Raw genomic sequence first — 10,567 nt, forward strand, 5'->3', positions numbered from 1 at the left:
TATTTTTTTTTTTTTTTTTTTTTAAGTGACAGGGGAGGCTGAGCAGTCAATTTGTTGCAAAATCAGACTACCCAAGAAGAAAGAAATCGAAATAGGTTGGGAAGAACTTTCATGTTACAGTACTGTGGGTGCCCAGGAAAAATAGCTCGCACTTCTAACCCTTCTATATCTAACTCTAAGGCATCTTTTAAAAAGCTGTTCACTAAAAATGTTTAGGGAAGATGCTGATTTGCGGGACAAACATTGCAGAAAATATATCAAATCAGACTACCCAAGAAGAAAGAAATCGAAATAGGTTGGGAAGAACTTTCATGTTACAGTACTGTGGGTGCCCAGGAAAAATAGCTCGCACTTCTAACCCTTCTATATCTAACTCTAAGGCATCTTTTAAAAAGCTGTTCACTAAAAATGTTTAGGGAAGATGCTGATTTGCGGGACAAACATTGCAGAAAATATATCACTTACAAAGTCAAAGCTTCTGCTTTGTTTATAGAAGAACTTAGATAAAGTGAATAATGAAAATTTAAAACTTATTTCTGCTAATTTTGCTCTTAAGATGAATATTTTGACTGCAGAATACCAGAACCCAGAGTTAATTGAACACATACATTTCCATTCCATTCAACTATTACTTACACCACACAAAATAAACATTACTTTGCTCTGGTATTTTATTTTATTAAAAAAAAAAAAGAGCCCACAATATCTTCCAAGTTGTCCACAAGATGAAAAATGCTTTTACGGCAAAAAAGTTAACTGTAGAAAAGTTTCTTTTCTTTCTTTTTCAGAGACTTCAGTTAACAATAGGATTTTAGGTCTTTTAAGAGTTTCATTAACTTTCTGAGGGCGTTCAAGTAATCCTCTTCCTGCTTCCAATGTGGCATGCTTCATAGTAATGAAATTAAATCACATTCTCACAGCTCAGATGGTAAGGGCTAATTTTCCCACTAAGAGAGCCTCTTCTCTACGTTGTATTCTAGTTCCATTACGATTAGATCCACTGTTTTTCTTGCTTAACTCCATTCACATCTTTCATTTTATGCAAATCCCCCGAAATGCTCTGTATCTAGTGGCACAGCCCCAAATCCTTCTATCACACCAATGCTGCGTTTACATGCAGTGCTCCATGGAGCTGCAGCTCCTTTGAATGTGAGCCCTGTGTACGCCTCGCCTGCGGAACCCATCTCCAGAGCGCTCCACTTCCTGTCGGTTATGCTTCGTATCTAGATGCCCCTAAAGCCTCACAGGATCACAGGTAGACCCTCCAGAGGGTGAGTGGTTGTAAGGCGCCATCGCTGGCTTGCTCGGAGGTGGTGGGGCCCGGTCAGAAGAGGCTGTTCACTGTGGTCAGGACCTGGAAGGGCACCTCCTTTTCCTGCTCTTCCTTTGCTTCTCTCTCTGCTGCCCCACTGCCAAGCCATAAGTCGCTTTCCTCCATAAGGCTCTTCTGCCATGCTGCTTGAGGCTACAGCCAGCACACCGTGCAAGGGCTGAAACTTCCAGACACAAGTCAAACTAAACCTCTCCTTTCTTGAGTTAGAGGTATTGGGTACTTTGTCTCAGCGATGATGAAAGTGACTGTCAAATTTGAGATGCTTGCCCTTGAAACACAGCACCATGCTTTAAGGAGCCACGCTGTCCTCACTGATGCTGTGTGAGCGGAGGACAGGCTTTCCCACAAGTCTCATCTAATTGCAGAGTTGTGAACCAAATCCATAACTGTCCACCAGGCACCAATCTCTGCAGGGGTAACTTATCGAAGGCAATGCAGCATCTGAACACTGGCTTGTGTGCTGTCAGCTTTCCAGCTGCTGATACACAATACCTGAGACATGTAACTTAAAGGAGGAAAGGTTTAATTTGGCCCATTGTTTCAGGGACTCAGTCCATGGCTGGCAGGCTCCAAGGTAAGAAGCACCAGGGAAAAGGGAAGCACAACCAAGCTGCTAAGTTCATGGCAGCTGGCAAGTAGAGCAGGGAACAGCCTGACGAGAAACGAGCAAGAGAGCAAGCACAAACACTACCCAAGGCCACACCTCCAAGACCCACCCAGACACACCCAGCCGCATGGTTTACTAATCTGCTGGGTGTTTCTTAATCCAATGAAGCTGACATATCAGGAATGATGCTTACCTCTTGGATTATTCTCATTAAATAGTATTGACGAGGGCACCTATTTATATATGAAATGGTGCTGGATGCTGTGATAACGACCAAAATAGAAAATTATTACTGTGCCTAACATAATACACCTGGCAGTGGTATGCATATGAATCCCACAGGGACTGTGTAAACATCTGGAATTCTAGGCCCACTGTCCCTTTTCTCTTTCTAAGGGTCCTAGACCTGTGGCTCCAGCTATGATCACAGCAGAAAAAAACTAGAAAGCAAAACTCGGCACTAACCTAGGACGGCAAACAATGCAAATTATTGTTCAAAAGGACCCAGTAAGAGTAAATACTGACATCCATTCAGGTCTGAGTGGAGGGTTAGCACCTGGCAGCAGTGGCATTAAGCAGAGGTCTAGCCAGTCGAGTTTCAGAAAAGGAACACATACGAAGGACTTGGAAGGGAGAGCCGCGCCATGGGTACACGTGTGTGGCCCCATCTCACTCAAAGTAACAGCAGACGCCAGATCTGAAATGGGGAGGACACACCGACACCGCGCCAGTCAGGAGGTCTCAGCACCGGGCAGCGCAGCCTGGGGAGGGCAAGAACGACTTTCCTTCCTGAACTGAAAATCTGTGTCCTCTTTTTCTCTGAAAATTTCAGTATAACCCTACAGAGTAATTCATTAATTTAGCATATATTTTAAAAGCACTTATTATATACTTAGCCCTGATCACGGTGCGGTGGCACTTATCTTCCATCGTGAGATCTGTTTACTTTCTGGTATCCTTCGTCTCTTTATCCTCTTCCAGCAGAGCCACAGCCTCAGTCCACTGTTACTATTTCTTACTTACGCTATGACAGTGGTCTTCTAATTAAACACTGCCCCATATTCTTACCCTTTCGTGCCCATTCTTTCCAAAATACAGCTATGCTCATGCTTCTGACTTTCTTACAAGTTTCCAGTGTCTACCCACTGCCTGCAGGGTAGGTTGCCAACTCTGGGACTTCACTTCGTGTGTAGTCCAGTCCACTTCCTGCACTCCTTTGCTCTCCAGATTCTCCAAGGAGATGGAACTATCACTCGTTCCCTAAGCACACCACACCCAACCACCTTTCTGAAGTTTTAAACATGCTGTTCACTTTGTCAGGCGTACCACTATTTCAGCTATTCCAAACCATTTGTGGAATGACCACTAGTCTCTGCAGATATTATGAGCTATTGAGAGGGAAAAACCATGAGTTCCACTATTAGGCAGATTGGGAAATGGATAGACAGCAGGCTCCCCTTGTCTGTGGGTTCAGTTATAATCAACTGTGGCCTGAAAGCCTTATTTGAAAAGTTTCAAAAATCACTTCCAGATAGATGGCGGAGGGGTGAGCAGCAGAGGTTTGGGGTCCAGTCACCGGAATAAAAACGTGAGGAAGAAGAGAAGGGAAGTAAGATCCCAGGACCCAGGAAGGATCTGAAGCAAGAACTGAAACCCAAGGGAGAGTGGTGAGCGAGTCTCTAACAAGGAGGCGGGTAGTGCCTGCTCCCTGAGTGCAAAGGGCAGCTGGAACCCACAGATGAACCATTACAACTGACGACTCCAGAGACCTCCACGGAGAAACACACCAGTGGAAATGAGCAGTGGACATAGTGGACTGCAGCGGTTGGTGAACTGTTGGGGTTTGGACACACTCCAGGACACAGTAATCGGCTGGCAGCCAACTTGGAGAGGGGCCAACTGAGCCCAGCACTCAGAACAGCTGGGGGCAGGCTCCATCTAGTGGCTTCCAGTGCGTGTCGGAGTCCAAACCTGCTGGAAGTCAGGGAGCAAGGCTCAAGCAGGAAGGAGCCAAGTTCGAGCCAGTGGGTGCGTGCAGAAGGTTGCAGGCTCCACAGCTCAAGTTCCAGCCTTGATGCCAGGAACCAGCTCAGTGGAACCAAAGGTGCAGGTTGGCTGAGATGATCCATTACCCTGCCATAAACCTGCAGCTGGATTGCTGTACAAATCAACTCTGATCTGTACTCTGCCCTCACTGTCTACCAGTGACAGCAGAAACATGCCTTGAAGTGGACATGTTTTTCTTGTTTTCTTTTTTACCCCATTTCTCCTTTTTCTTTTTTCTGGATCGATCTTATTTTTACTTGACTGTGAACACAGTTTCTAGTTTTTGTTGTTGTTTTGCTCTGTTCTTGTTTTTATTTTTTCCTCCTCTTTTACCTGCTTGTCTTCATTAGTTTCCCAAAGTTTGTGTGATCCTCCTCTGCCCTAGCCCTGCTTCTAATCTCTTCCTCTTCTTTTCCTTCTCTATTATTCCTTCCTAACTCCTTTTAAATTTTTTCCCTTGAGGGTAAAATTGCTAAATTGAGGGCTTATTAATGGCATACAATTTGCTGGTTTGTTTTAGATTTTGTTATATAACCACAAATCTAGTTCACACACTTAAGGTTGTAAACACTAGCAACAAAGTGACTCACCATGAATAATTTACAAGCATCGATCGAGGATTTAAATTAAAAACAAAAAATAGACTATGAGAGGGCACTTAAACAAGATGCAACCCCAGACTTCTCCAGTTCACCAAAGGCAAGTTCAGCGGTCATTGAGGCAGGGCAGTCCAAAAGCCACCCATCTGGACTCTGAAGTGCTTAACAGTGGAAGTAACAAAGCAGATGAATCACGCTCTAGAAAAATCAAATCAGAAACAACTTCTCAGATAACTACAGAGACGGTACCATGGTGAAAGACATACTTAGTGACTCTCGAGTAGACATAGATTTCAAAAAATACAGGAGTTTAGGAAAATGATAGAAACTATGAATGCCCAACATAGAAAAGAAATGGAATCCACAAAACAGATTCAAGAAGATATCCAGATTAAAAATTCCACTGAAAGTATACACAGCAGAATTAGGCGATGTGAGGACAGGATATCAGATATAGAAGGCAGGATAGTGATTAGCAATTTAGCAGCAGTTGGATTGATGTTTCATGGACCTTTGCTACTTTTAAGAAATCTTTCCTAAGATGATGCAAAGAAGAATAATGTAAGATTGATGGGAGTCAATGAAAAACCAGGAGATAAGAGTAAATGACATTAAAAAAACAAACAAACAAAAAAAACACTTCACAAAACCAATGGCAGAAAACTTCCCAAACAGGGAGAAAGAATTTGACATACAGATAAGTGAGGCATACAGAACTCCAATTAGGCAAGATAAAAAAAAAAAAAAAAAAAAAAAAAAAAAAAAACAAAAAGACATACACCTAGGCATATAATACTCAAGATTCCAGAAATCCAACACACAAACAGAATAGTAAAAGCTGTTAGAAAAAAGAAACAAATCAGGTATAAAAGAAAGCCCATCAGAACCACAGAAGACTTCTCAACACACAATCCCTCAAGTCAAGGAGAGCTTGGAATGAAGTACTTCAAGCCCTAAAAGGAAACAAACCCTACCTAGATTGATATATCCCACAAAATTATACTTCTATGACAAAAAACACCTCAGGAAATTCATAAATAGCAAACCAGCACTTCAAAATGTTCTGAAGAGCATTCTAGAAAGATATAACAAGGATCACAACTCCATAAATCCCAACAGAATGAATTTACCAGGCAAGGCAAGCAAATAAACAGAAGGGGAAAAGGGAGCCAACAACAGGAAAGTAACATGACAAGGGTAAGCAAATACATATCATTTATAACCATTAATGTAAATGGTCCCAATTCACTAATCAAAAGAAACAGACTGGCAGAATGGATGAAGAAAGCAAGATCCAACAACATGCTGCAAACAAGAAATACATGTAATTAAAAAAGAAATTCATAGACTGAAAGTCAAAAGATAGAAAACAATACTCTGTACAATAGGAAACCAGAAATGAATAACCATATCAGGAAAACAGAGCCAGTTCAAGTGATGAACTTAATGATGAACCTTAAGCTTCTAGGAAAAGAAGAGCAAGTCAAGCTCAAAACCCAAACAGAAGTAGATTATAAAGATTAGAGAAGAAATTAATACAGTGGAGAAAAGAACATGGTAGAATCAATGAATCAGAGTTGGAGAAAAGAACATGGTAGAATCAATGAATCAGAGTTGGTTCTTTGAAAGATTCAATAAAATTGACAAACCCTTAGTCAACCTTATAAAAAAGAAAGAAAAGACTCAAACCCATGCAATTAGAAATCAAAAGGATGAAATCACAACAGATCCTGCAGAAATCTAGAAGATCACTAATACCTACTTTAAGAACCTGTATTGTAATAAGATTGAAGAGGAAATGGCCAGGTTCCTAGATATATATGAATCACCAAAATTAAATCAAGAAGATATAAAAAGTCTAAATAACTCTATCAATCAATGAAATTGAAGATTAATTTAAAAAACTACCAACAAAGGAAAGCCCAGGAATCACTGCTGAATTCTGCAAGGAATTTAGAGAAGACTTAGTGTTGCTACTTCTCAAACTCTTTTCTTTTTTTATTGAGTTTATTGGTACAATCTAGATATACAACACAGTTACATTCATTACTGGGATCCTGTACCTTCACATGACAGGTCTTGGTTCTCACTTTTTCCCTTTGTCCCTGCCCTCCCTTCACCCTCTCCTCTCCTCCCCATTTACAAACACTTTATTTTCATTTTTTCATTTTCTCATATTTTTTTTCTTTTTCCTTATTACCTTTCCCCTACCCTTCCCACTTTGCCTACACCTTTAGCTCTTTTCTTCCTATTTCACATTGTCAAATATATCATTAGGATCTTGTGTACTATTATAGTTTTTCACACCAGAGAAACTATTTGGTATTTACACATGTGTAACTTATTTATTTCCCTTAAGAGTACATCCTCAATATGTATCCATTTTCCTATGAATGACTCTAATTTCTCATTCTTTATGGCTGAGTAGTATAATTATAGTTTCACACCAGAGAAACTATTTGGTATTTACACATGTGTAACTTATTTATTTCCCTTAAGAGTACATCCTCAATATGTATCCATTTTCCTATGAATGACTCTAATTTCTCATTCTTTATGGCTGAGTAGTATTCCATTTTATAAAAAAAACACATCTTTTTATCCAGTTTCCAACAGATGGGTAAATGGGCTGTTTCCAAGTTTTACCTATTACAAACTGTGCTGCTATAAACATTGGTGTGCATATATCACTGCGGTATGATTCTTTTAATTCTTTTGGAAAGATACCCAGCAGAGGGATGGCTGGGTCAAATGGAACCTCTAGTCACAGCTCTTCGAGGTATCTCCATATTGATTTCCATAGTGGCTGCAATAGTCTGCACTCCCACCAACAACGGAGAAGGGTTCCTTTCTCCCCACAACCCCGCCAATATTTGTTATTGTGTGATTTCTTGATAGCAGCCATTCCTTGTGGGGTGAGGTGGAATCTCAGTGTTGTTTTCATCTGCATATCTCAAATGACCAGTGATGTGGAACATTTTTTCATATATTTACTTGCTGCTTTTACTTCTTTATCTGAGAAATGTCTGTTCATTTCAGATGCCCATTTTTTAACTGAATGCAGCAAATCATCAAGAAGATTATACACTGTGACTAAGTAAGATTCATCACAGGGATACAGATATGGTTCAATGTATGAAAATCAATAAATGTAATATACCATATTAACAGAGCCAAGGACAAAAACCATATGATCATCTTAATAGATACAGAAAAACCATTTGACAAAGACCAACACCTATTCATGATAAAAATCCTATAGAAAATATTGGAACAAATGGTCTTTATCTCAATTTGACAAAATCATCTATGACAAACCACAACCAGCATCATAGAAAATGGACAAAAACTGATGGCTTTCACTCTAAAATCATGAGCAAGACAAGGATGTCCACTGTCACCACCCTTGTTCAATATAGTTCTGGAAACATCAGCCACAGCAATTAGACAAGAGAAAAAAATGAATGGAATAAGGATAGGAAAGGAAGCAGTTAAATTATCATTACATGCAGATGACATGATACTCTACATAGAAGGCCCCAGAACTCCACCAAGACTTCTAGATTTAATAATCAAATTCAACAGAGTAGCTGGATACAAAGTCAACATTCAAATATCAATAGCATTCCTGAACACAAATCACAAACTCACTGAGAGAGAAATTAGGGAAACAACAAACACCTTTCACAATGGCACCAAAGAAAATGAAATACCTAGGAAACAATCTAATAAAGGAAGCAAAAGACGTGGAGAGATTTAGCTCAGGGCACCATGCCTGTCTTATAAGCGCAAGGTCCTGGGTTTGATCCCTGGTACTAGGGAAAAGAAAGAGAGAGAGAGAGAGGAAATTTTACATGCAAAACTACAGTACCCTGAAAAAGGAGATTGAAGAGGGTATCAGAAAATGGAAAGATATCCCTTTTTCTTGGGTAGGAAGAACCAATATAGTGAAAATATTACAAAACTTATACAGATTTAATCTAATCCTGATCAAAATTCCAAGAGTTTATCTCACAGAATTAGAATGATCTTAAAATTCATTTGGAACCAGAAGAGAACTAGCATAGCAAAGGCAAATTCTAGAGAACAAGGGTAAAGGAGAGAGCATCACAGTCCCTGATTTATACTCCAAAGCTACTGTGATAAAAACAGCATGGTATTAGCAAAAAGCAGATCTGAGGATCAGTGGAACAGATACGATGCAGAAACAACAGACACACTCAGCTACCTCATCTTTGAGAAAGGAGCCAAATACTTTCACTGGAGGAAAGGAGCCAAATAGCTTCTTTAATAAATGGTACAGGAAAAACTGAGTTTCCACTGGCTGAAGATTAAAACTAGACCCATACCTTTCACAATGCACTAAAGTTGAAATGAATCACAGATCTAAACATTAAAACAGAAACACTACATTTGCTGGAAGACAGATTAGGTAGAATTGTGTGTGTGTGTGTGTGTGTGTGTGTGTGTGTGTGTGTGTGTGTGTTTTGAGACAGAGTCTCACTATGTAGTTCAGATGGCTCTGGAACTCACTGTGTAGCCCAAGCTATTCTCAAACTCACAGCCATCCTCCTGCCTCAGCCTCCCAAGTGCTGGGATTACATCTTTTCCCCTTTCAAAATCTAGTTTCATTGAATGAAATGAGTGAGCAGAGATGGACCAGATTTGTTGGATTACATACTCTCCTACCTCAGGACAACTGTGGAGCTTCCACAATTAAGCCTGAGACCTGGTGACATGCTAATCAGGCTCAAGTCACTGAGGGAGAACACTAGAGGAATAAAAGGCACCAAAATAACTTTCCTCTTGAATCTGAGAGCTATAAAAGCTTTATTAAGAATTTAAATATAAGCCGGGTGTGGTGGTGCACGCCTGTAATCCCAGCACTCTGGAGGCTGAGGCAGGAGGCTCTCTGTGAGTTCGAGACCAGCCTGGGCTAACACAGTGAGTTCCAGAGCAGTCTGAACTACATAGTAAGACCCTGTCTCAAAACAAAACAAAACAAAACAAAAACCTTAAATATATTAGTCCTATCAATACTTCTTGAACATTGCATTAGAAATAGAGATGACATGGCCTATTAAAAGTAATATTTTGAAAACAGAATCATAAGTAGTGTTCACTGAAGTCAACATGCTTCTTAATTATCCACAAAAATGTCTAGCTACTCTGAGAACTCTTTTTTTTCTTTCAAAAGTTTATTTAGTATCAAACAAGAGGAGACTTTGCTTAACACTACAGAGCATTTCAAGACTTGAGTTACAAAAGAACACATTATCTGCACTGGTAACTGGCTTCCCTTTTTTACACAAGGCAAGAGAAAAAAAAACTAGCATATGGCTGAAAGATAAAATAACTAAATTCTATGGAGACCTTATAATGAAAGTGAGGCTTATGTTTATATTTCTATCTTTTATTTATTTATTTATTTATTTTGGTACTGGGGATTGAACTCAGTACCTTGTGCTTCTCAGGCAAGCAGCGGAACCACTGAGCTAAATCCCCAGCCCAAAGTGAGGCTTATGTTAAAAGAATGGATTAACATATTTAGTAAACCTATTTTTATTGTTTAACACTAGTTAATCAAAGTTATTTTTTTCCTTTTGATGACTTATTTTTTCATATACAGACTGGACATAACAAAATTTTACATGTCTTTTTTTTTTTCCTGACCAGGATGATGTTTTAACAGAGTTTTAAGTTCCATCCATTTAGATTTTAACATTTTGATTTAGTCAAAAAGGGACTGTTCTCAGGAAATACTACTTTGAACAGTGTACAAGACGGTGGAGACTGGCATCTCACACCAGCAGACAGTACGATCAGTCTCTGCCGATGGCCGGGCCTTGCAGATGCCCTTCGCTGTCCTCGCCGAAGGACTTGTGCCTGGAGCTAGTCCGCTCCTCGCCGAGCCGCTGCCCATGACCGCCGTCCTCAGCCCCACGCTGGGCTGGCCTGCAGCTGCCCTCGCAGGAACCGCGG

At 40.1% G+C, this 10,567-nt stretch overlaps 1 protein-coding gene across 5 annotated transcripts in view; it reads right to left on the reverse strand.

Annotated features, from left to right (window-relative positions):
- Positions 1-10,567, reverse strand: part of Gstcd (glutathione S-transferase C-terminal domain containing) — a 109,862-nt gene that overhangs the window by 44,612 nt on the left and 54,683 nt on the right. The gene's annotated exons all lie outside the window — the stretch shown is intronic.

This window comes from Fukomys damarensis, unplaced genomic scaffold (assembly GCF_012274545.1).
Source record: "Fukomys damarensis isolate Sample0158 unplaced genomic scaffold, DMR_v1.0_HiC HiC_scaffold_25, whole genome shotgun sequence".
Classification (NCBI taxonomy): Eukaryota; Metazoa; Chordata; class Mammalia; order Rodentia; family Bathyergidae; genus Fukomys; species Fukomys damarensis.